At 39.7% G+C, this 24,975-nt stretch overlaps 1 long non-coding RNA gene across 3 annotated transcripts in view; it reads right to left on the minus strand.

Annotated features, from left to right (window-relative positions):
- The window catches only part of LOC105083887 (uncharacterized), a 47,158-nt gene that overhangs the window by 15,313 nt on the left and 6,870 nt on the right, over positions 1 to 24,975 (minus strand). The window lies entirely within an intron of this gene.

A 24,975-nucleotide genomic window follows, 5' to 3' on the forward strand; every position in this document is an offset into this window, starting at 1 on the left:
TAGAAGGGGGGAAAATGAGTGAATAGAAAAAGCACCTGAATCCAGGTGTTACCCATCGACTTGTCTGCAGACCTCTGCCCAAGCGGAAATGAGCGATCTCTCCAAACATTCAAATAAAGCCCACCCGACAGAGAGGTAAAGAGAGATTATACGACTGTTACTTCAAAGAGAAGCAACTGGACTCCCAGGGGTACTATTTCACTTCGTCCTTGAAATATTTATCTGGGAACGGCATGAGCTCATGGCCTCAGTTACGTGCATGAAATAAAGGAAAGCTTTCACTTCCGTTTCTACATCATTTGCAGTAGGAATATTTTTGGTGTTACCTTTACCTTCACTCAACATAAGCTACAAAAGTTGCTTTGGGTAATCATCATCCCACAAAAGAATGAAGAGGTACCTTCTGGCAAAGAGAGAGGTATTTTGTCAATTAACAGCTAAGAGAGTCCACAAGTTGTATTTCAATCAAGTTGCAAGTGGCAAGCTGACTCCAAATTGGGAGTCACACTTCCAGCACCTCAGCTCCTCAAATCTCAGGTGGTGGCTGCTTTTCAGGCTCCAGTAGCAAGTCCCTTACACAATAGCACCATGCAAACCTTCTCCTGGTCCACAGTCCCCTTTGCCAGTAACTTGACCTCAGCAACAGATATGCATCTGTGACCTACGTGCAAATTATTCCTGATGACAAGGATACAGAACGGTAAAAAGGAGACTAACAAAAGCATCTGATCTGACCAGCAGTCAAGTTTACCACCACTAGGGCAATAAGCAGACCACACCTGTCAGAGCTGGTGAGCTTTATTATGTATATGTGTTGGATTTCCCACATTTGTGCATTTTAATGCCCAGGCACTGCATGTGGAATGCCCAAGTCCTCCCTTCTAATTCACCATTGGTTATTCCAAAATACTTGTGTTTCATATGAGACAATAGCACGGTATTGTCTCCAGGTTCCCATAATTTTATAGACAAATCTAGTGGAGGTACTGCTGTTCTTTAAGAAGACAGGCTTATGAAGAGGCAGGTATCACTGGAGGTAAGGTTAGAGAGTAGGGTCTTAGGTCCCCCCAGCCTCCTTCCCTTTCTGCCAGCAACAGACTGAACTGTGTCCTCCCAGAATTCAGATGTTGAAGCCCTAACATCCAATGTGACTGCATTTGGTGATAGGCTTTTAGGAGGTAATTAAGGTTGAGGTCATAAGGGTGGGGCCCTAATCCGATAGGGTTGGTGGCTTCACCCATAAGACGAGGAAGAGCTAGCTTGCTCTCACTCTCTGGCTCTCTCCACTCGCACAGGGAGGAAAAGCCATGTGATTACAAATCACCATGGGCCGTCTGCAAGCTGGGAGGGAGCGCTCACCAGAACATGATGTGTGGCAGGACACAAATGTCTGCTGTCCAAGCCCCCAGTCTGTGGTGTTTGCTGCGGCAGTGCGAGCTGACTGGGGCACTGCCTCTGCTTGACTCAAGGGGCTGGTGCTCCCATGCTGGTTCTGAACACTTTTCCCCATGTGGCCCCCAGCCCCACCTCAATACACCCATGGTCCTAACCGTTTAAGCAACTTCCTCCTCCTCTTCTCACTGTTCTTGGAGCCCTGTTCTCTGAGGTGATGGATGATCTGATCAACTACTGCCTGCTACATTGTCACATTTATTTAATACCCTCCTAACCCAGGTACCTAGAGGTAGAGCAGATCTCCTGATACCTGTCCAAGTTCCTTGCACATATTTGATAATGGCCCAACAATCCTGACAACCCTGAGCTTCTCTGGAATCTGGCAAAAGAAGAGGACAAAGAAGCAATGAGCTGGGAGGGTCACCATCCAAGGCAAACTACCACCTTCATCATCTGGTCCCTGCTCCTGGGAACAGCCCAGTTCTCTGGCTTCCTATTCGACAGCCCTTCCACACACATCATTGCCTTCCTCAGTAACTTGAAGATGCTAATAATTTTTTAAAAGCTAAAATGTGATCACTTCAGATGCTGAAGCAGATCTTCTCATTAGAGAGTAAAGGGGCCTTTCAGACTCTCTCCCCATAGCTTGATGCTTTTATTCCAGTTACCCACATGTAAGTGAGTATGCATCTTGGTCCACAAATTCAAAGATGCAAGAAGTACCCATTTTAAAACTTTTTTTCCTGAGATTAAGCAAAATACAATTCCTAGCCCCTTTCCGGTCAATCTGTGGGGGCACTCGTCCCTCCAAAACCCTGCTCAGTTTGCAGTCACACCAGGATCCAAAAGGTCATGGAAGATTTGTGACAGTTTGTTGCAATGCCCTGACGTCCTCATTGGTGAATCCCCTGCCTTAAACAGGCATCTCTTAGATGCTTCTGCACCACCAATGGGTAGCGCACCTAAGTTACAGCTCACATGCACCCTGCTTTTCTCCTTTCATCTAAGGAAAAAAAATCTCTCCTCCTCAGACTGTCCTGAAAAGAGCTTAGCAGATTTGTCAAAGCCGAGGCTTTACAAAAACAAAAGCCAGGAAGAGAAATATCTCACTGACAACTTCTGTTTCCGGCCCAATTACAGAAACTTTCTCCAAGCCAAAAGAACATCAAAGGGCTTGGTTACCCTTGAGGAACAACAGAGAAAAGGGAAAATACAGAGAGAAAAAGTAATATTTTCCCATAGTATCCTGGTCCACAAAAAAACAGGTCCTGACAAGAAATATCTGACACGATTACTGGCAAGTTCTTTTTTTTTTAATTATTATTTTTTACATTGAAGTATAGTCAATGTGTCAATTTCTGGGGTACAGCATAATGTCCCAGTCATGCATATATATACACATATTCATTTTCATATTCTTTTTCTTCAAGGTTATCACAAATTATTGAATATAGTTCCTCGTAACAGCATCAGCCCAAGAGGAAAACTCACTCCCAGCTCTTAGTAATTCCCTAGAAGCCACTTCATCTCTCTGGACTACATCTTGTCTATTTATGCCTTCAACACACTTTCATAAGCACTCCTCTCCACAGGAATCTGGGGAGAGTGTGGTGTAGGTCTTGGGGCTTAAAGACATGCCTTGACCTCAAGCTACACAGAATCAGCACAGATCCGGTTGCCAGGACAGCCACGTGTCCAGGATGCTACAGGAGTGCCAAGGAAGGGAGTACGATGTGACCTGGTGCGAGCAGTGTGCACTGAGTCTCGCACAGTAGACGGCACCCAGGCCAGGGTGCTGGAAGGACAGCTCTAAGGGAGCAGCACCAGCAAGAAAAGTGATATATAAGGAGTCAGCAGGGACCCAGTCCCAGTGCTGCTCACCTCCACGGTGATGTCTCCTCATGGCAGTAAGGTAACTTGGAATAGCTTAAGGGAACGAAGTTATATGCTAAGATCTGCCTAGCAGCTTAAACAACACGTTAAACAACATTTTATTATCTTGCAGGTCTGCAGGTTACAAGTCTGACACAGATCTCATGGGGCTAAAGTCAAGGTGTTGGCAGAGCTGAGTTCCTTCTGGAATTTCTAGAGGAAAATCCATTTCCTTGCCTTTTCTGGCTTTCTTAGCACATGAGCCCCTTCTTCCTTCTTCAAAGCCAGCAAAGGCAAGTCAAGTCTTTCTCATACTGCATCACCATGACCTTTTCTGTCCCCTTCCCCTGATACAGGAAAATGAAGCATGGGAGGATGGCCATGTCCCAGGTCTTTGGCGAGTCCCTGGGAGGCACCACATCAAGTGAGGGTCCTTGGCTTCATGCAGGAAAGAATTCAAGAGCGAATCACGGTAGAGTGAAGGCAGATTTATTCAAGAGAGATGCATACTCCATAGACAGAGTGAGGGCCGCCTCAGAAGGCGAGAAAAAGGCCACAAGGTGTGGAGTTGCTGGTTTTTATGGGCTTGGTAATTTCATACGCTGACAACTAGCGGGATTATTCCAACTACTTTGGGGAAGGGGCTGGGATTCCTGGGAACTGGGCCACCACCCACTTTTTGACCCTTTATGGTCAGCCTTGGAACTGTCATGGCATCTGGGAGGTCATTCACCACGCTAATGTATTATAATGACTGTATAATGAAGCACAAGGTCTAACGGGAGTCAAATCTCCCGCCATCTTGATCCTCAAGGTCTACCGGGAGTTGAAACTCTCACCATCTTGATGCTAATGCCTGTGTCCTTCTTTTAATGGTTGTGCCCTGCCCCCTTCCCTCCTATCTCACATCCACTTAACAAATTTTTGTTACTGAAGTGAAATTCACGAAACATAAAATTACCATTTGAAAGTGTACAACTCACTGACATTTAACAGATTCACAATGTTGTGCAACCACCATTTATATCAAGTTCCAAAATATTTTAATTACCTAAAAACAAAACTCATTAAGCAGTCACTTCCCCCCTGCCCCAGTTCCTGACAACCACTCATCTTATTTCTGTCTCTACAGATTTACCTGTTCTGAGTACCTCATATAAATGGAATCCTACAATAGGTGACCTTTGGGGTCTGGCTTCTTTCACTGAGTGTGTTTTCAAGGTTCCATGTGTAGCACCTATCAGTACTACTTCATTGCTTTTTATGGCCGAATGGTATCCCAGTGTATGGCGAGGCCACACTTTGTCTATCTGTTCACCCTTGGATGAGCATTTGGGTGGTTTCCACTTTTAGCTCATGTGAATTGTGATGCTATGAGCATTTGCGTTCAAATGTTTGAGTGCCTGTTTTTAGTTCTTCCAAGTAGATTCTCAGGACTGGAATTGCTGGATCATATCAAAACTCTTTTGAAGAAACCACCAACCTATTTTCTCCAGCAACTTCATCATTTTACATTCTTTCCATTAATGCGTGAGGGTTCCAATCTCTCCAAGTCCTTGTCAACACCTCCTGGTTTTGGGGGGGGGGGTGTATTACAGTTAGTCTGCTGCGTGTGAGGTGGTATCTTCTTGTGCTTTTGATTTGTGTTTCCTTAGTGATTAATGATGCTGAGCATCTTTTCAAGATTTGCTTTTAAATAACTGAATTTGGAGGTGGTGAAAGATTTTAAAGGAAGTGAAAAGGAAGGTAGGAAAATCAGTTTTACAGATTGACTCTGATGAAGCCATGAACAAACCATGGGAGTGGGGAAAGAGAAGAGGAAACAAACTGGAGAAAAATTTAAAAAGTAAAATTGTCGGAATTTAGGGAACAGTTGACCTGCGTGTTAAAGGGAAGGGAGACGTCAAAGGGCTCCACCCTCCTCATCCATCCCTAACAGGGAAGGGCGGGGCCAGGTGGCCCAGACGCGCCCAGCACTGATGGTCTATCTCAGAGGGACTTGACCTCACAAATATCAAGAAGGCTTATGAGGTGAAATTTACCCAGAGCTCCATAAAATTGATGTTGCACTTATATATTACCTCCTTCTAAGAAAAAGCCCTTCTCAGGACAGGGACAGCTGAGACAGGACAACATTTAAGTGGAAACAATTGAACTTAATTATTTAAAAATTGTTAATTTAAGTAATTAATTTAAAGCAATGTAGCCCCTAAATATCAGTCATCGTGTTTTACATAACTTTCCACTAGTCAAGCACCAGGGATTGGTCACCTGGATTAAGCCTACTGCCCTGTCAAAATGGGAATATGGATTCTAATAGGAATTTTTAAACTCTGCACAATGACAATAAGCCAATGCTCCAATTCCCAATTAAAGATGTAAGAGTTTTATTTTAAAGTAGCATAATTCCCTGATAAGAAAGGCCAAGGTTACATTAGGATTAACCAATTATATAATGTGCAGTTTCTTTGATTTGGGTTCTGGTTCTCTCCATTCTTACAGAAAAATGCCAACGTTGTCACTCTTCAAAACTTAATTTAGCCCTGCCTTGATTAGAGCCCAAAAAGTTTCAGTAAGAATGATTCTTCCAAGCTCTACGTGAATCATCAGGAAATTGTTCATTCTACAATTCTTCTCTTCACAATTTAGGGATGAATTTAATCCATAAATAAATTTAAGTGATGTAATCTCAACAAAGAAGAGCACCTACTTTGAAAAAAAACAGAAGTGATAATTGTATCATCTGCCTTAAAGCTAAATAAAAACCATTTGATGGCGCCATGGTGAACACAGGATATTAGGTGCTACAACCCACCTAGTCACTATAAAACTGTCTTTTTTGAAAGACTGATGCCTCCTTTGGTTTTACCATCCTGTCACTAACATAGCAAAAGAATGAAAGGATTTTGCCCTCCATAAGCTGTATTAAAACATCTTTCATTTTCTCCAGTGCTTTTCTTCCATTCGTTCACAACTGTTTGTCATTTCTCTCTTGGCTTAGTCATCTTCAAAGCACACAATTCCATTCAACCATTAAATTGAATTACCATCCAACCAAGCAATTTATATTCCCTCAATCTTATTCCTAATAAGATATAAAATACACATTTTTCTAGGATTCAATGTGAACAGGAAATCATTTCCACTGAGGGTTCATAGGGAGGCCAGGATAAAAGTTACAGGTTGAACTGCACAGTCTGTAAAGAAAGGAATCAGAGGAAACATCTTCCTGATCTCGCCTCCCCAGCTCATATACCCAAACAACGTTTACCCTAACGGACCCTGCTCTTACTGAGGACTGCCGAGTTCCTGAACCAGTCCCATAGGGTAGGCAAGCATCGCAACTTCTGACTCTCCCATTCTTTCCATCTTCCAATTCCACTTTGCAGGATATTAGGGAATTATAAGATGTCCTTCTTTGCCCTAGCCACATTTCGTCTTAAAGTCCATTCTGTCTCATTATAGTACAGATACTCTAGCTCTCTTATGGTTGCCGTTTGCATGCAGTATCTTTTTCTATCTGTGGTGGAAAATAATAATATAAATGTTTGGTCTTTGTTCCTGGTATCTGGCATAGAGATCCTAAAACCCCTGGCACTCACTGTTTTTTGTATGCTAATGAAAGGACTCGGGTTGAGGGAGAGTGGTACCTAAATAGCTTCAGGATGGGAGCTGGTTGTTAAAAAACCAACTATATGATTAGAGGGCTTGAAATTTCAGCCCTAATCCCCAACCTCTGGAACTAGAGATGAAGTTCAGTCACCCATGCCAAGCAATTTAATCAGTCGTGCCCACACAAGTGAAATGGGTAAAACCCACGGGTGATGGGGTTTGGAGAGCTTCTGATTTGGTGAACACATCCATGTGCCAGGAGGGTGGCACAGCCTGCCTCCATGAGGACAGAGGCTCTTGTACTTGGGATACTCCCAGACCCCACTCTATGTACCTCTTCATCTGGCCATTTATTTGTATCTTTTATAATAAACTATAATTGTAAGTAGAGCACTTTCTTGAGTTCTAGGTTGTTCTACAAATTATTGAAACGAGATGGTGGGGGTGCTGGTCAGTGGAAACTCCAGATTTGCTGTCAGTTGAGCACTAGTGTGGGGTGCCCGGGAACCCATACTTGCAGCTAGGTTTGAAGTGGGAGAAGCTTTTGGGATTAAACCCTTTAACTTGTGGGAAAAAATGCTAACTTCAGATAGGTTGTGTCAGAATAGGATTGGATTGTTGGACACCCAGTTGATGTGAGAGGACTGGAGAATTGATGTGAGGGATAACATGCATTTGGCGTCCAAAAATACACACAGCATCCTTTTATTTCAACCCAGTTGTTGTGTGAGTCTAAAGCATGTCTGTTTTAGATATCAGATAGTTGGATCTTGTTTTTTTTATCGGTCTGATAATTACTACCTTCTGACTGGATTGTTCTATTCCTTCATATTTAACATTATTATTGATATACAGGCATACTTCAGAGATATCACGGGTTCAGTTCTAGGCCACCACAATAAAGTGAATGTCACAATTAAGTGAGTCATGGCAATTTTTTGCTTCTCCAGGGCATATGAAATGTTTGTGTTTACACTCTAATGTAGTCTTTTAAGACATAGCATTATGTTAAAAAAAATGGACATAATTCAGAAATACCTTACTGCTAAAAACTGCTAACCATCATCCGAGCCTTCATCAAGACATAATTTTTTTGCTGGTGGAGAGTTTCTCCTTGATGTTGGTGGCTGCTAACTGATCAGGGTTGTGGCTGCCGAGGTTTGGGGTGGCTGTGGCAATTTCTTAAAACAAGACAACAATGAAATTTGCCACATCAGCTGACTCCCTTTCACGATTTCTTTGCAGCATGCGATGCTGTTTGATAGCATTTCACCCAGAACAGAAATTCTTTCAGCATTGGAGTCAATCCTCTCAAACTCTGCTGCTGCTTCATCAGTTACATTTATGTAATATTCTGATCCTGTGTTGTCATTTCAACAATGTTCACAGTGTCTTCACCAGGAGTAGTTCCCATCGGAAGAAACCATGTTCTTTGCTCATCCAGAAGAAGCACCGCCTCGTCATTCAGGTTGTATCCTGAGATTTCAGCAATTCATTCACATCTTCAGACTCCACTTCTAATGCTGGCTTCTCTTGAGATTTCCACCACATCTGCAGTTACTTTGTCCACTAGGGTCTTGAACCCCTCAGTCGTCCATGAAGATGGGAGTCGATTTCTTCTAAACTCCTGCTAATGTCTGTTGGTATTCTGGCCTCTTCTCGTGAATCAAAAATGTTCTTAATGCATCTAGAAGGGTGAATCCTTTCCAGAAGGTTTTCAATTGACTTTGCCCAGATCCATTAGAGGAATCACTGTCTGTGGCAGCTGTATCCTTATGAAATCTTTCTTAAACAATGAGAATTGAAAGTCAAAATTACTCTTCAATTCATGGGGCTGCAGAATGAATGTTGCATTAACAGGCATGAAAACAACATGAATCTTATTGTCCATCTCCATCAGAGCTCTTGGGTGACCAGGTACATTGTCAATGAGCAGTAATATTTTGAAAAGAAATTTTTTCTGAGCAGTACATCTCAATAATAGGCTTAAAATAATCAGTAAATCATGTTGTAAACAGATATGCTGTCATCCAGGCTTTGCTGTCCCATGTATAGAGCACAGGCAGAGTGGATAGCCTAATTCTTAAGGGCCGTGGGATTTTCAGATTGGTATATGAGCAATTATATTTAAAGTCGCTTCAATTTAAGTCGCCAGCTGAGGAGGGGGCCAAGATGGCAGAGTAGTGCTTTAACTCCTAACAAGAGAGTCCATCTGTGTTTTGAAGCCAGGAATTGACTTCTCCTCTCTGGCTATGAAAGTCCTAGATGGCATCTTCTTCCCATAGAAGGCTGACACTCTGTTTTTCAGTGGAGCCACCTTCATGAGTGATCTGAGCTACATCTTCTGGACAACTTGCCGCAGCTCCTACATCAGCTCCTGCTGCTCCGCCTTGCACTGTACGTGATGGAGGCGGCTTCTTTCCTTAAACCTCATGAACCAGCCTCTCCTGGCTTCAGACTTTCCTTCTGCAGCTTCCTCACCTCTCTCAGCCTTCACAGAATTGAAGGGACTTAGGGCCTAGCTCTGGATGGGGCTTTGGCTTAAGAGAATGTTGTGGCTGGTTTGATCCTCTCTCCAGACACTAAATCTTTCTCCGTATCAGCAACAAGGCTGCTTCACTTTATGATTTATGTGTTCGCTGGAGTAGCACTTTGAATTTCCTTCAAAAACTATTCCTCTGCCTTCACAACTTGCCTAACTATTTGGCACAAGAGGAGTAGCTTTCTGCCTATCGTGGCTTTTGACGTGCCTTCCTCGCTAAGCTTAATCATTGCTTTTAAATCATAGCTTTTCACTTAAAGTGAGAGGCATGCAGCTCTTCCTTCCACTTGCACACTTAGAGGCCACTGAAGGATTATTAATTGGCCTGGTTTCAATATATTTGTGTCTTGGGGAATAGGGAGGCCCAAGGAAAGAGAGAGAGACAGGAAAATGGACTGTCAGCGGAGCAGTCAGAACCCACACGTTTACTGACTAAGTTCATGGTGTGGTTCTTGGTCCTCAAAACAACTACAATAGTAACATCAAAGATCGCTGATCACAGATCCCATAACAAATAGAATAATAATGAAAAAGCTTGAAATATTGTGAGAATCACCAAAGTGTGACAGAGACACAAAGTAAGCAAGTGCTGTTAGAAAAATGGCACCAGTCGACTTGCTCAATGCCAGGTTGCCACAAACCTTCAACTTGTAAAACCCGCGTTGAGTGCAATAAACACAGCACAACAAGACAGGTCATGCCTGTCGCTGGACTTATGTCTCATTTTGCTTTATAGTTTCCACAAATCCCTTGTCATTTTTGTTCCTCTGTTGTTCCTTTACTGTTTTTTTGCATTAAGCGGACATTTTCTTGCATATGATTTAAATTACTTTAATGATTTTTAAAAAGATTTTTTGTTACTTTATTAGTGCTTGCTCTAAGATAAATAATATTTTAACTTATTAGAATCTACTTCAGAATTATACTATATTTAAATCTATCTACCTATCTAATCTAGAATCTATATACACTTTCTATAATAAATAGAAGCTTTTCTCCAGTAGAGCTCCACTCTTATTCCCTAACTTTTTGTGTTATTATTATCAGATATATTAAAGCTATGTATGTTACAAACCCAAATTATGCAGTGCTATAGTTATTATTTTATATAATATGCCTAAGAGATAAAAAGGGGAAAATGTATTCAAAGAGTTTTCTATATTCACTGTCTGATTCACCAGTTCTGGTTCTCTTCATTTCTTTCTGTGGGTGGGGTACCATCTGATTTCATTTTCTTACTCCAAGACAGTTTCCTTTCCTCTCCCCCTACGCCTCTGTGCTGTTATTGCCAAATATATTATACTTCCATATGTTACAGGTCCAGTAATACAATTTCATAGTTACTGTTCTATGCAATTTTTAAATTAGTTAATAAACAAAACATGTAATTATGCTTTCTTTTATAGCTACCTACATATGTTACAGGTCCAATAATATAATTTCATACATACTGCTCTATGCAATTTTTAAATTAGTTAATAAACAAAACATATAATTACACTTTCTTTTACAGTTACCTACATAATTACCTTTACCACATACTTCATTTTCCTATGTGAAATCAAATGACTCTCTGGCTTAATTTCGTTTCAGCATGAAGAACATCTTTTAGTATTGCTTCTAAGCCAAGCATGCTGGCAGTGAATTATCTCAGTTTTTCTTCATCTGGAAGTTCTCTATTTTGCCTCCATTTTTGAAAGATAGTTTTGCTGGATAGAGGATTCTTGGATGACAATCTTTTTTTTTCTTTCATCACATTGAATATATTATCCCATTTTCTACTGGACTCCATTGTTTCTGGAAAAAAGCCAACTGTTAACTTTACTGGGATTCACTTACATGTGTTGAGTCATTTTTCTTGCTGCTTTCAAGATTTTCTCTTTTTGATTATGAGGTGTCTGAGTGCGAGTATTTTTGTGTTTAACCTTTTTGAGGTTCATTGAGCTTTTTAAAGAGTAGGTTAATGTTTTGTTTTTATAAAATCTGGGAAATTTTCACTCATTACTTCTTTGAATATTTTTCTGCCTCTTCTCTGTCCTCTCCTTTTGACATTCCCATTACACATCTTTGGTGCAATTAATGCTGTCCCTCCCACACTTCTCTGAGAATCTGTCCATTTATTTTTTCTTCTGACTCCATAATCTCTGTTAATCTAGATTCAAGTCTGCTGATTTTTTCTCCTGCCAACAAAAATACACTGTTGGATCCCTCTAGTTCCTATCAGAATAGTTCATTTGTTCCTGCCGATTCCTTTTCCTAAGCCCAGCAGTCCCATTCTGCCCTCCAGAGGTGACCTAAGCCTGACTCCCAGGTACATCCCTCCTGGGAGATTTCAGGACCTTGTCTCTACCAGCTTTCTTGGAAGTGTGGTCAGCATCTTTGGATTCAAACTACAACCATCTACTGTCTGTGAGGCAAATGCCATTATTCCTGTCTTAAATAAATGAGAAAATTTAAACAAAGAATAGAACAGTAATTTGTCCAGAAAATAAAGGACTGGGTCCCAGTTCTTCAGAGTTTTAACCAAGCCAGTTATTAAGTGTGTATAAGAATCAATTAGGAATTTGTTTAAAATCTGCGAACACTACCACAATAGGCAACTAGTTAAGGTTCAAAAGCACTTAGGAGAGAGAAACAGCCTAGCCAGGCAGATCCAGATGCAGAAAATAAAAAGAAGAGAAAACACCCTCATTTTCCAATAGAGACATTGTCACTACACTGGAGTCAAAAGAAAGGACTCCAAGCTGGGACTTCATGACCAGAGAGTTTTTACCCAGTAAGAACCAAGGAAGAACATCATCCTAGTAAGAACACTATCCTGAATATGACTGACTTTCCCAACTCAAACCACTTTAAAGAAAAGCCTGACAATTAGAACATTTACCCATCATTAGCAGAAATGAGAATTTCACAGCAACCACTTTAGATCACATCTGGAGTCGGATGAGTCCCCGAATTATTATTATTATTTTAATGTTACACCCTATCTTATTCCAACAAGGCTTAAGATTATTTCTGGAATTTATTTTGGTACAAACATTTACCAAGTGTCTGTGATGGCAGGTTTTTTAAAATATAAATGAACAGAACAAGGGCCTGCCCCCAATGACTTAGAAACAGGGAGTTGAACACATTGGTTCAAACCTGGCCTGTGGAATCAGGCAGCCCTAGGTCCTTTCCATATCAAGGTGAAAACTTGGACTGGTTATTTGACCTCTTCAATTCTCACCTTATTTGTAAAACAGAGAAAACCGTATCTTCTACTTTACTGGACTTAAGTTGTGGGAATTAAGTTGCATAATTCTCAAAATGTTAAAGATGTGACTGTCCTCCAAAACTACACTGAACGTGACCCAAAGAGTTATTTACCTCACAAAGGGTCACAAAACTGATTCAGAGGAGTATGGGAGAGACTGGTACACAGAACAAATGAAAGAAAGTGCTAGAATAAGATTGCTAAATTATTTTCTTAACTGGCTCTATCCTATAGAGTAATATAACTTGATATTATGGGTTATCTTTTCTATGGAAATTATTTGCATCTCTGCCATCCGAAAAAATTATCTGAAATGTATCGTTCAGTTACAAGTTGGCATCTAATTCCATCTGGGCCTGAATCAACAGTAAATAGGAAGTAGTTAACCACTGTATGTAAAAGTAGATAAAAATCACATTTCTTCTGTAAGCACAGGGAACTATGCTCAATATCTTGTAATAACCTTTAATGAAAAAGAATAGGAAAACGAATATATGTATGTATGTGCATGGCTGGGACATGATGCTGTACACCAGAAATTGATACATTGTAACTGACTATTCTCTAATTTAAAAAAAGAAAGTAAATAGGAAGTCAAACAAGGATGTATTCCTAGAGAATTAGATAGTCCTTGGGTGGTCCTGTTAGACAATATTCCAGCATGAAAGGACACACAGTCATCATTTTGCCTAACTGTCAAGTCTGGGGTAATTTTTCTTAATACACCTAAAGTGTTTAGCACAGTCTGCTACATACGAAGTCCTGAAAATATGACAGCGTATTTATTATTTCTGTCTTTATAATCCTAGCTCTGCTGCATCTCAGCTGGGTGGACTTCTGCAGTGTTCGCTCTCTGCCTTAGTTTTTTCATCTATAAAACAGGGATAATGGTGTTTTCTCCCTCATGGGGCTGGCATGAGGATTAAGGAAGCATGAGGTATGCACAGAAACACTGAGTGTCTGGCACGTAGTAATCACTAAATACCTAAAAGTGAGTGCCGTCATTCTCCAGGACACTTGATATCACTCTCCAGCCAACACCTTCACAATATAAGGAAGTGAAAAGGGGGGGAAATTGCTGTGATGTGGGGTCGATGGGCACAGCCGGTCAGAGGATGCCCAACGACTTTTTGCAGCTTGAACTTGGACTAAAGAACAGGCTATTTTTAGCTGCGCTGGGAAACCAGCTCACCCTTGCCTTAAATATTATTAAAATGGACCCGTTCCAGAGTCCTGAAGGCAAAGATAAATTTCATACTCTTGTTTGTCTACTTTTTGCCCTCATCCTGACGCAGTAATAATATGCAGCACATATTCACAGGTTACTTTGGGATCTGCCCGATGCTTCTAGACCAAACCTAGGTCTCTTGTGACCATGATATCTTTCCTGGGGATGAAAATATGAATTACTTTTACTAAGAGCAGCTTCCTCTATGTTTCACTGCCTTATTTGATGTAGACCGGAAAGCAAATGTTATCACCCACCACACACTCTACACAATCATAGCCCAAACAGCCAGGAAGCTACACTATTTTCAGATTTTCCCTTCTATGTGAGGAGCCTCTGGAATATGCACAGAGAAGACAAATTATCCTCTTCCCAGCAATCTTTTCCCGGCACTGGCACTCTGGGGAACACACTGTAGACCAACGATCAACTTATGCTGGTGTAAATAATACACCCGCTTGAGCGTTGTGGGTTTCTCTTTTCCATGAGTCATTATATGAAGGATTATAAATACCCAGAACCCAGAGTCAGTCCAGCTATTTTCCCAAAGCACACAAATATTGATAAAAATAAGTTTAGTGGCAGTTCTAGTGGGTACAAGTTACTAGGTGGCCTCCTGGAGTCATGTCTTTCCCCTCCCAGGTTGTGGTTCCTACATTGGATGCAGTTCTATGAAGCCAGAGAGCTCAGCGCACCATGACCATCCAAGAAGACGTGCATTTTAACAAGCACTTTTCAAGAGCGCAATGGGCTATAATGCATCACCCTGTCAACAGGTGATTTATGTTAAAAGGTTATCACCACCTTTTCAGTGATTCATCCTTCCCTATTTGTTTATTCATTTGTTGACTGTCTCTGACAATAGAAGCAATATTACCAATTTCAGATAATCTGTATATCATGGAAAAGCACAAGGGAATAGCCAAAAATTCTGCACAATTCCACCACCCAAATATAATCCTGGCAACATGTTTTTGTTCTGTGTGCTTCGAGAGTCTTTCGTGAGAGAATGAGAAAGAGACAGATCAGACTTTCATACATTCATTTGTTCATATGTTTGCAACCTTCCTGGCAGGTAAGGGTTCACTGCAATTAACTAAGTCTGCATAATAAGCCACTTCCAAATTTAGTGGCTTTAAAAACACGGATATTTATTTTGCTCACAAATCTGCAACGTGGGCAGGGCTTGATGGGGACAGTTTGTCTGTGCTTGACTCAGTGGCTGTGGGTGGGGTGGGGGTGGGGCTCTAGCACGGTAGCTTCAGGTGGGTTGGACTTCCTACATGTCAACTTAGGGTTCCCGAAGCTTGTGTACTGTCTGGGGTGGGGGACACTGTGTCACCTTTTATGACTTAGCTTTGGAAGTACACAGCATCACTCCCACCACATTCTACTCCTTAAAAACAGGTCACTAGTGCCAGCCCATAATCACGGGGAAAGCAGCCTGGAATCCGTCTTTTTAGAGGGAGCGTCAAAGAGTGTTTGAGCATGTTTTAAAACCTCAAGGAACTTAGCAACGAAATGAATAGTTGAATAAATAAATAGGGAAGCATGAACCACTTCTGAGAAAGGCTGTGAAAATCTTTTAACACTAGTCAATTGTTACTACTGTGTGACATTATAACATATCTGATTCTTGAAATGTACCTATTAAAGAAACGCATACCATGTGTGGCAGTAAACACCTGCTGGCTGAATGGACTTAGCCAGTCATGAGTATTTTCCTTTATCAATGAGTATTTTTATAGCATACTTTTAAGGGTTGCATTGTAAGTTTATCATAATTTATTTAACTAATTTCCAGTCACGCAATGTTAGATATTTGGACCATTTACTTTGTTGTATAGATAACTCTAGGATTACGCTTTTCTGTTTTCTTTTGATAATTACATAAGCATAGAATTTCTGGATGAAAGGGATATATATTTTTAAGTTTTTGAAAAGCTACTGCAAAAAAATGGCCTAGATTTTTTAACACTAGACTCCAGTTTTTTACAAAATTTTACAAAATTGAGCAGAAGACAGAGATTTCCCACATGGTCCTACATTACCAACAGTTGGTACATTTGTTGTAATTGATGTACCTGCACTGACACATCATAATCACTCAGAGTCTACAGTTTACACCAGGGTTCATCCTTGGGGTTGCACATTCTATGGGTTTGCACAACTGTGTAATGATATATATATCCATCATTGTAAAATCACACAGAGTATTTTCAGGATAGTGACATGTATCCACCATTATAGTAACAGACAGAACAGTTTCACTGCCTTAAAATTTCTCTATTCTCTGCCTTTTCTCCATCCCTCCCACCAAACCCTGGCAACCACTGACATTTCTACTGTCTCCATGGGTTTGTGTTTTCCAGAACGTCATAAAGTTGGAATCAAAAAGTATGTAGACTTCTCAGAATGGCTTCTTTCACTTAGTAATATTTATTAATGTTTCCTTCATGTTGTTTCATGGCCTGATAGCTCATTTCTTTTCAGCACTAATTAATATTCCATCAATACCATATGCCTTGTCTGAATGTACCAGTTTATTTATCCATTTACCTAACTGAAGAACATTTTGGTTGCTTTCAGGTTTTGACAATTATGAGTAAAGATGCTTTAACATCTATGTGCAGGTTTTTGTGTGAATATAATTTCTCAGCTCCTTTGGCTGTCTACCAGGGAGCATGATTGCTGGGTCACACGATAAGCCAATGTTTCGTTTTCTGAGAAACTGTCTTCCAAAGTAACTGTATCACTTTGTATTCCCAGCAGTAATGAATAAGAGTTCCCGTTGCTCCATATCCTCACCAGCATTTGGTGCTGTCAGTATTCTGGATTTTGGTCATTCTAGTAGATGTGCTGTTGTCTCTTCTTGTTGCAATATACATTTCTCTAATGATGTAGGACAGGGAGCATTTTTTGATATGCTTATTTTCCATTTGTATATCTTCTTTGGTGAGATCTTTGGCCCATTTTTTAATCAGGTTGTTTTGTTTTTTTAATTGTTGACCTTTAAGAGTTCTTTGTATATTTTGGATAACAGTCCTCTTTCAGATGTGTCTTTTGAAAATATTTTCCCCCAGTCTGTGGCTTGCATTTTCATTCTCTTGACAGTGTCTTTTACAAAACAGAAGTTTTACTTTTAATGAAATCCAGCTTATTGATAATTTATTTTCATGGACCACACCTTTGGTATTGTTTCTAAACAGTCTGTGCCAAATCCAAAGTCATCCAGATTGTCACTGTTATCTTCTACAAGTTTTATAGTTTTGCATCATACATTTAGGTCTGTGGTCCATTTCAAGTTAACTTTGGTGAACAGTGTATCATCTGTGTCTAGATTCATGTGCTGTCCAGTTGTTCCAGTTCCGTTTGCTGAAGAAACTATTTTTCCTCCACTGTATTATTTTTGCTCCTTTGCCAAAATTAATCTGACTATATTTATGTGGGTCTACTTCTGGGCTTTCTGTTCTGTTCCGTTAATCTGTCTGTCTATTCTTTTGCCAATACAATACTGTCTTCATTATTTTAGCTTTACAGTAAGTTTTGAAGTCAGATAGTGTCAGCCCTCCAACTTTGTTCTTGCCCCTCAATATTGTTTTGGTTATTCTGAGTCTTTTGCCTGTCCATATAAACTTTAGAATCAATTTACTGATCTCCACATAACTCGCTGGTATCTTGATTGGGAATGCACTGAATCTATAAGCCACGCTGGAAAGAACTGACATCTTGACAACATTGAGTTTTCCTACCTGTTAATATGGTATATACCCACTTATTTAGTTCTTCTGATTTCTTTCATCAGAATTTTGTAGCCTTACTCATACAGAGCTTGTACATATTTTGTTACATTTGTATCTAAGTATTTTATACTTTGGAGTGCTAATGTAAATGGTATTACGTTTTAAAATTTCAAATTCCACTTGTTCATTGCTGGTATATAGGGAACCAATTGACTTTTGTGTGTTAACTTTGCATCCCACAAACTTGTTATAATCACTTATGAGTTTCAAAAGATTTTTTGTTAGTTCTTTCAGATTTTCTCCACAATCATGTCATTTGAAAACACACAGTTTTACTTCTTTCTTCCTAACCTGAATACATTGTCTCTCCTCTTCTTGTCTTACTGCATTAGCTAGCACTTCCAGTGTGATGCTGAAAGGCAGCAGTAAGAGGAGACATCCTTGCCTTATTCTTGCTCTTAGTGAGAAAGCTTTGAATGTCTCAACTTTATGTATAACATTCGTTGCAGGTTTTTTGTCAATATTCTTTATCAAGTTGAGGAAGTTCAAGTTCCTAGTTTACTGAGAGCTTTTTTTTTTAAATCATAAACAGGTGTTACATATTATCATATGCTTTTTCTAAATCTATTGATAAGAGCATGTGATTTTTCCTTCTTTAGTCTGTGAATGTGTTGGATTACATTAATTGATTTAAACTGCTGAACTAGCCTTGCGTACCCGGGATAAATCCCACTTGGTCCTGGTATCTAATTCTGTGTATACATTATTGCATTTGACTTGTTAATACTTCACTGAGGATATTTGCATCTATGTTCATGAGAGATATTGGTCTATAGTTTTCTTGTAATGCCTTTTTCTGCTTTTGATAGAAGGGTGATGCTGCATTAAGAAGCATGCCCTCTGCTTCTATCTTCTGAAAGAAACTATAGATAATTGGTATAATTTCTTCTTTAGATGTTTGGTGGAATTTACTCCAACTGAGACTGGTTATTTCTGTTTTGGAAGGTTATTAATTATTGATTCAATTTCTTTAATACATATAGGCCTGTTCAGACGGTATATTTCTTTTTTTTAACATTTTTTATTGATTTATAATCATTTTACAATGTGTCAAATTCCAGTGTTCAGCACAATTTTTCAGTCATTCATGGACATATACACACTCATTGTCACATTTTTTTCTCTGTGAGTTATCATAACATTTTGTGTATATTTCCCTGTGCTATACAGTGTAATCTTGTTTATCTATTCTACAATTTTGAAATCCCAGTCAGATGGTATATTTCTTCTGTGAGTTTTGGCAGACTGTGTAGTTCAAGGTATTGATCCATTTAGGTTATCAAAATCGTGGGCATAGAGTTGTTCGTGGTATTTCTTTATTATCCTTTTAACATCCATAGGATCCTTAGTAATGTGCCATCTTTCATTACTGATATTGGCAATTTTTGTTGTCTCTTTTATGGAGGCTTATCAATTTTATTGATCTTTTCAGAGCACCAGGCTTTGGCTTCATTGCTATTATTTGGGGGGAAATACTGTTAAGTGTTAGATCATTTACAAACAAGAAAAATAAGTTTTATAGTTTATTTTCATTTATTCCTTCTTCGACATTCTTTTTTGTATAGACCTGAGCTGCTAACCTATATCATTTTCTTTCTCTCTAAAGAACTTGACATTTCTTGCAAGGCAAGTCTACTGGCAATAAATTCCCTCAATTTTTGTTTGTCTGAAAAAGTCTTCATTTCTGCTTCACTTTTGAAGGATGACTTCACAGGGTACTGAATTCTAGGTTGGTTGGGGAAGGGTATCTCTCAACAATTTAAATATTTCACTCCAGTCTCTTCTTGCTTGCATGGTTTCTGAGGAGATGTCAGATGTAATTCGTATCTCCACTGCTCCATAGGTAAAGTGTTTTTCCCCTCTGGCTTCTTTCAGGATTTTCCCTTAATCTTCAATTTTCTGTAGTTTGAAAGTAATATGCCTTGTTGTAGGTTTGGGAGGTTTTGGCAGGGTTTGCAGGTTGGTTGGTTTGTTTCTGCATTTACCCTGCTTGGTATTCGCTAACCTTCCTGGTTCTGTGGTTTAGTGTCTGAGATTAATCTGGGGAAATTCTCAGTCATTACTGTTTCAAATATTATTTCTGCTCCTTTCTTTTTCTGGCGTTTCCATTATGCATATATTATACTTTTTGTTGTTGTTCCACAATTCTTGGATATTCTGCTCTGTTTTATTTTCCAGTCTTTATTCTCTTTGTTTTTTGGTTTGGGCATCCTATCACTATAACCTCAAGCTCTGAGATTCTTTCCTCAACTATGTCCAGTTTATTAAAAGCCCATTAAAGTACTCTTCATTCTTGTTACAGTGTTTTTTAATCTCTATCATTCCTTTATTTTTTTCTTAGAATTTTCATCTCTCTGCTTACATTGCCCTTTGTTCCTACACACTGTCTACTTTATCCATTAGAGCTCTTAGTATGTTAATCATAGTTCTTTTAAATTCCTAGTGTGATCATCCCAACATCTCTGCCTTATGTGAGGCTGGTTCTGATGCTTCTTCTGTCTCTTTAAACTAATGTCTTTTCATGTGTCTTGTCATTTTTTTCTTGATAGCCTAGCATGATGTACTGGGCGAAAGAAACTGTTGTAAATAGACCTTCAGTGATGTAGTAGTGAGGTATAGCGGAAAGGGAAGCATTCTATAATCCTTTAATTAAGTTTCAGTGTTGTGTTTACTTGGATCACGATTCCTGCTGATATCTAATGCATAAGCTGCAGAAAATGTAATTAAAAAATAACAGGATCCATGTCAAAATAATGTCTGTTCTGACATCACTTTTCAAACCAGTCATGCTTCTCAATCTAGCATTATTTTTATTCCTTTCCCTATTAACTTCTTTGCTGTGGACAATTTTTTAAAGTGTGCATAACAATTTCTCTTACTTACCTATGAATGATACTAAATATATAAGATTTTACCCTGTGCCTCTCAATTTGCTTCCATTCTTTGGAATGAATTCCTTCCTATTGATCTATTTCTAATTTTGTTTAAAAGTATGGCCTGGTCTTGATATGTACTATAAATGGCTTTTGTTGGAACTGAAAATTTTATTTTCCACCCCAGCTTTCCTCTAGCTCTGCTTTCAATTAAAGTTCAATTTCACTCCATTGTTGGCCATATTATGAGATGTACTATATAAAAATCTAATTTGCATATACCGAAACATTAGAAGCACACCAGAGGCACTTTTTATTTATTTGAATTCTAAAATGATTCCCTTAGCCCACATCTGGTAGAATCATGTAATGTTCTTTTTTTTTTTTTTTCTTATCCTCTGAAATTCTCCTGTGAGCTATTAGCTTTAGATTAAATCATCCTCAAAGGCTCTGAAAAGAACCTTATCAAAGAGTCAAACCTTTAGCATCATGCTTTGTTTTATTCACACATAAGAAGTCAATATTCACATGAACAATTTAGCTTTACTTATTTCTACAAGCACAATGGCCTATTTAGACTTAAGAAAGTGAGAAGGACCAGTGATTTCTTGGAATTCTCTCTCTCTCACACACACACACACCCCCAAGGTCCTGTATATATCCTTCTTTGGTTATGACCCCTATGGTTGCACAGAGCAAACTAATTTAACCAAGTGAAAATTCATGTAACCACAGAGTCCAAGGGCAGATTTTCAGGCGCTGATGGACCAAGGAGTCTGGCAACATTGTTAACATTATCAGGCCTCAGTCTCAATCTTAATCTCTCTCTAGTTCACTCTTGCACAAGCATTTCCCTGCATGGGGTCAGGGTGGCCACCAGGACCTTTGGCCTTATAGCCTGCCAGCCTTGTGACCACAGTGGGAAAGACCGTTTCTCCCTGAAAAGTTCCAACAAAAGTTCTGGATGGTGCTAATCAGGTGTTCATCCTTGAACCAACCCCTGTGGCGAAGGGGTGAACCTTGTCCATGGAACAAGTCAGGCCATGCATGTCTCCTGGCTCCAGGCTCACCCAAACACTTGGACCAAGAGGGGAGGAGGGGTGTTTCCATGGGAAAAAATCAAACTGATTGCCAGAAAATGGCACTGTACTGTGGGAGGTACACAAAATAAATATCCGCTAGAATCCCTAGATAGTTTGGAGAATCAAGCATCCCTCCAAACCAGATCTGACTCTCAGCCCTCTTACTCAACTTCTGTGCTTAAATAGACCACATGATTCAGTCCACTAATCAGGTCAGCGAAAAACCTTTGAAGACTTGCACTGTGTTGAAATATGGTGCCTCCAAGTATTTCTCTTTTCAAAGGGTAGGCTGTCATCACACATACCAACACGGTAGCCTACCATAGTCATCACAGTGATAAGCGGGTCAGCACCAATGAAAAAGAAGGGTTAATCATTCCAGTTCAAGTTAAAGCAACGTATTTATCTCATCCATCTTCCAGTAAGAAAAAAAATTGTGAAGCATAAACTCAATAGTACAAAGAGAATCGTAGGCAAGATGACAGCAAAAAGATCTCGGAAGCTGGAAAGCAGATGGACAAGACTTGTGAAAGGTGAAAATGAGGCCAGCAGTGAGTGTAGGATCTAGGAGCAAGTCAAATCAAAGCAGAATGGATGCAAGCTTGGGGCTTGGAGTGGAGTGGCGTGGACGTGGGGATGAGGACAGAAGAATCTGATCAAAGTTAGGTGGAGAAACAGATAGACATCCAGACCTTCTTTCCAATCCAGAGTAGCCTGGGGGCTGGCTTATAGCACACAGGTGGAAGACTGGAGGTGTCCTCTCTGGAGGGGTCCCCGAATATAGGGACACTAGGCAGGGCTGAAAAATGTGGTCCTTAGGAGAGGTCTTTACTGAAAGGAGAGTCTCCAGCACCTTTTCTCTCAAGACTTCTAAATTTGATTTGTATATATATATAACTTGTTAGAGTCAGTTTACAATGTGTCAATTTCTGGTGTACAGCATAATGCTTCAGTCATTTCTTTCACAAATGATAGATGCTGGAGAGGGTGTAGAGAAAAGGGAACCCTCTTGCACTGTTAGTGGGAATGTAGTTTGGTGCAGCTTTTATGGAAAACAGTATGTAGATTCCTCAAAGGACTAAAAATAAGACTTATCATTTGATCCAACAATCCCACTCCTGGGCATATATTCAAAATGATACACACACACCCCAATGTTCACAGCAGCACTATTTACAAAAGCCAAGATACCAGAGAAGCAGTCTAAATGTCCATTGACAGATGAATGGATAAAGATGTGGTATATATATATACACACACAACAGAATATTACTCAGCCACAAAAAAGAATGAAATAATGCCATTTGCAGCAACATGGATGGACCTAGATATGGTCATAAAAAGTGAAGTAAGTCAGAGAGAGAAAGACAAATACCATATGATATTACTTATATGTGAAATCTTAAAAAAAATGACACAAATGAACTTATTTACAAAACAGAAAGATGCTCACAGACATAGAAAACAAACTTATGGTTACCAAAGGGGAAGGTGGGGAGGGATATATTAGGAGTTTGGGATAAATAGGTACAAACTACTACATATAAAATAGATAAACAACAAGGTCCTACTGTAGAGCACAGGAAACTACATTCAGTATTTTGTAATAACCTATAATGAAAAAGAATATGAAAAAGAAAATATATATGTATAACTGAATCACTGTACTGCACACCAGAAACTAACACATTGTAGACTGACTATACTTCAACCACAAAAAAAGTTTAAAAAAAAATTTCTCTACCGAGCAAAACTTGAAATTCCAGAGTTCCACAGACTTCCTGAGGCCCATTTATGAAACCACTGGACACCCACATATCACAAGTTAAGAACTCTTACTTTGGAGGAAATAATAAATACACAGACACATGGAAGAGCTTCTCTGCTCACCCGAGGAGCATTCAAGGAACAGGCTGGGACTGCGGGCACCGGGGGCGCCATGACAGGTCACTCTCCCAACCAGATCTCAAGGAGAGCAAGACTGTGAACCTCTGAAATTATTTCCTACCCTCACTGGTTCTGAGACCAGAGAGCAGTGCTCCTCTCCTGCACTCAGTAGTTCTCTTCGTTTCCAGGGTGAAGGAGAGCGAACCTCGGAGATCTCACTGCACCCATCCCATGTCCACAAGTTTCCTCCCCACTACCAATGCTGCTTGTAGTCGGAAAGTGTGTGTTTGTGGTTTCATCTTCTGGACCCAATGGCCAGAAAAGGTGAAAGAAACCCAAAAGAGATTTTTTTTTCCCCCATTAAAAATGATGACGGCCCCATGAAATTTGGTACATGAATGTTTGCACTTAGCATAGAAAGTCTTCAAAATGCTACGAAGGCAAACCAGAATTGGCCAGGAAAGCATTTTTTCCAGATTTTTCAAGGGGGTCATTTTCAGGGGTCCGTTTTAGATTTGTGAGGCACGCTAGAAAAGACACACACAGGAAAAAAAAACCCACTATATTATGAAATATTAGGTTAAGTACTGGTTTAGAGTGGCTTTGAAACAACAAGTTTTCACATTGACTGGCTGTTGAATTAAGAGTTTACACCAATTGCTCCTTTTATTGAGCTGTAATCCACAAAGAGCCTGATGCCAAGTTAAAGAGAAGCCAAGTCACATTAGTTATCAAATACAGAAGATTTAAAGTGCTCTTTTTTGCATGCTGACAGGCATCCCTACCTGAGAGCAAGAAATTAAGGAAGATTTTGCCAGACGCTCACACAACAGAAAAGAAACTCCATTTACTTTTCAGCCTTTCTAGAACTGATCAATTGCAAAGCTACCCTGTCCATCCCAATTTTTTTTTTTGAGAAACATAAAAAGCTACTTCAGAAAGTACTGATTTTTACCATATTTGGGCCTGTATTCCATTGAATTTCACTAAAGCCTTCTCAGTTTCTTTGCTCTTTCCAACAAAAGCCCTTGTAAACAGGAATATTCCGTGAAATTATTTTTCACTATCAAGAGATGGCCCTTCCATGTTTTCCCACATTAAACAGAAACAAAGAATCCTAGAAGAATTAAAAACTAAGAAGAGTAAAATCCGAAAAAGAATATATTGATCGCATGCAACGAATCATAGGGATGTGATAACAGACACCTCAAATCGTTTAGCACAGAAGAGGAGACCCCTCCAACGGCAGTTTAAGGAGCCACACACCTGTAGTCAGCATGACCTTCAGAATTACAGCTCAGAACCCAGCCATGCCGCCTTGCCAGCCCGCCTCGCCAGCCCACGTGCCCTCAGTCAGAGGCAAAGCGGAAGCACATGTTTAATCCTGTCAGTCATCTTTTAACTGACCTCCCTCAGTACCAGAAC

Source organism: Camelus bactrianus, chromosome 20, assembly GCF_048773025.1.
Source record: "Camelus bactrianus isolate YW-2024 breed Bactrian camel chromosome 20, ASM4877302v1, whole genome shotgun sequence".
Classification (NCBI taxonomy): domain Eukaryota; kingdom Metazoa; phylum Chordata; class Mammalia; order Artiodactyla; family Camelidae; genus Camelus; species Camelus bactrianus.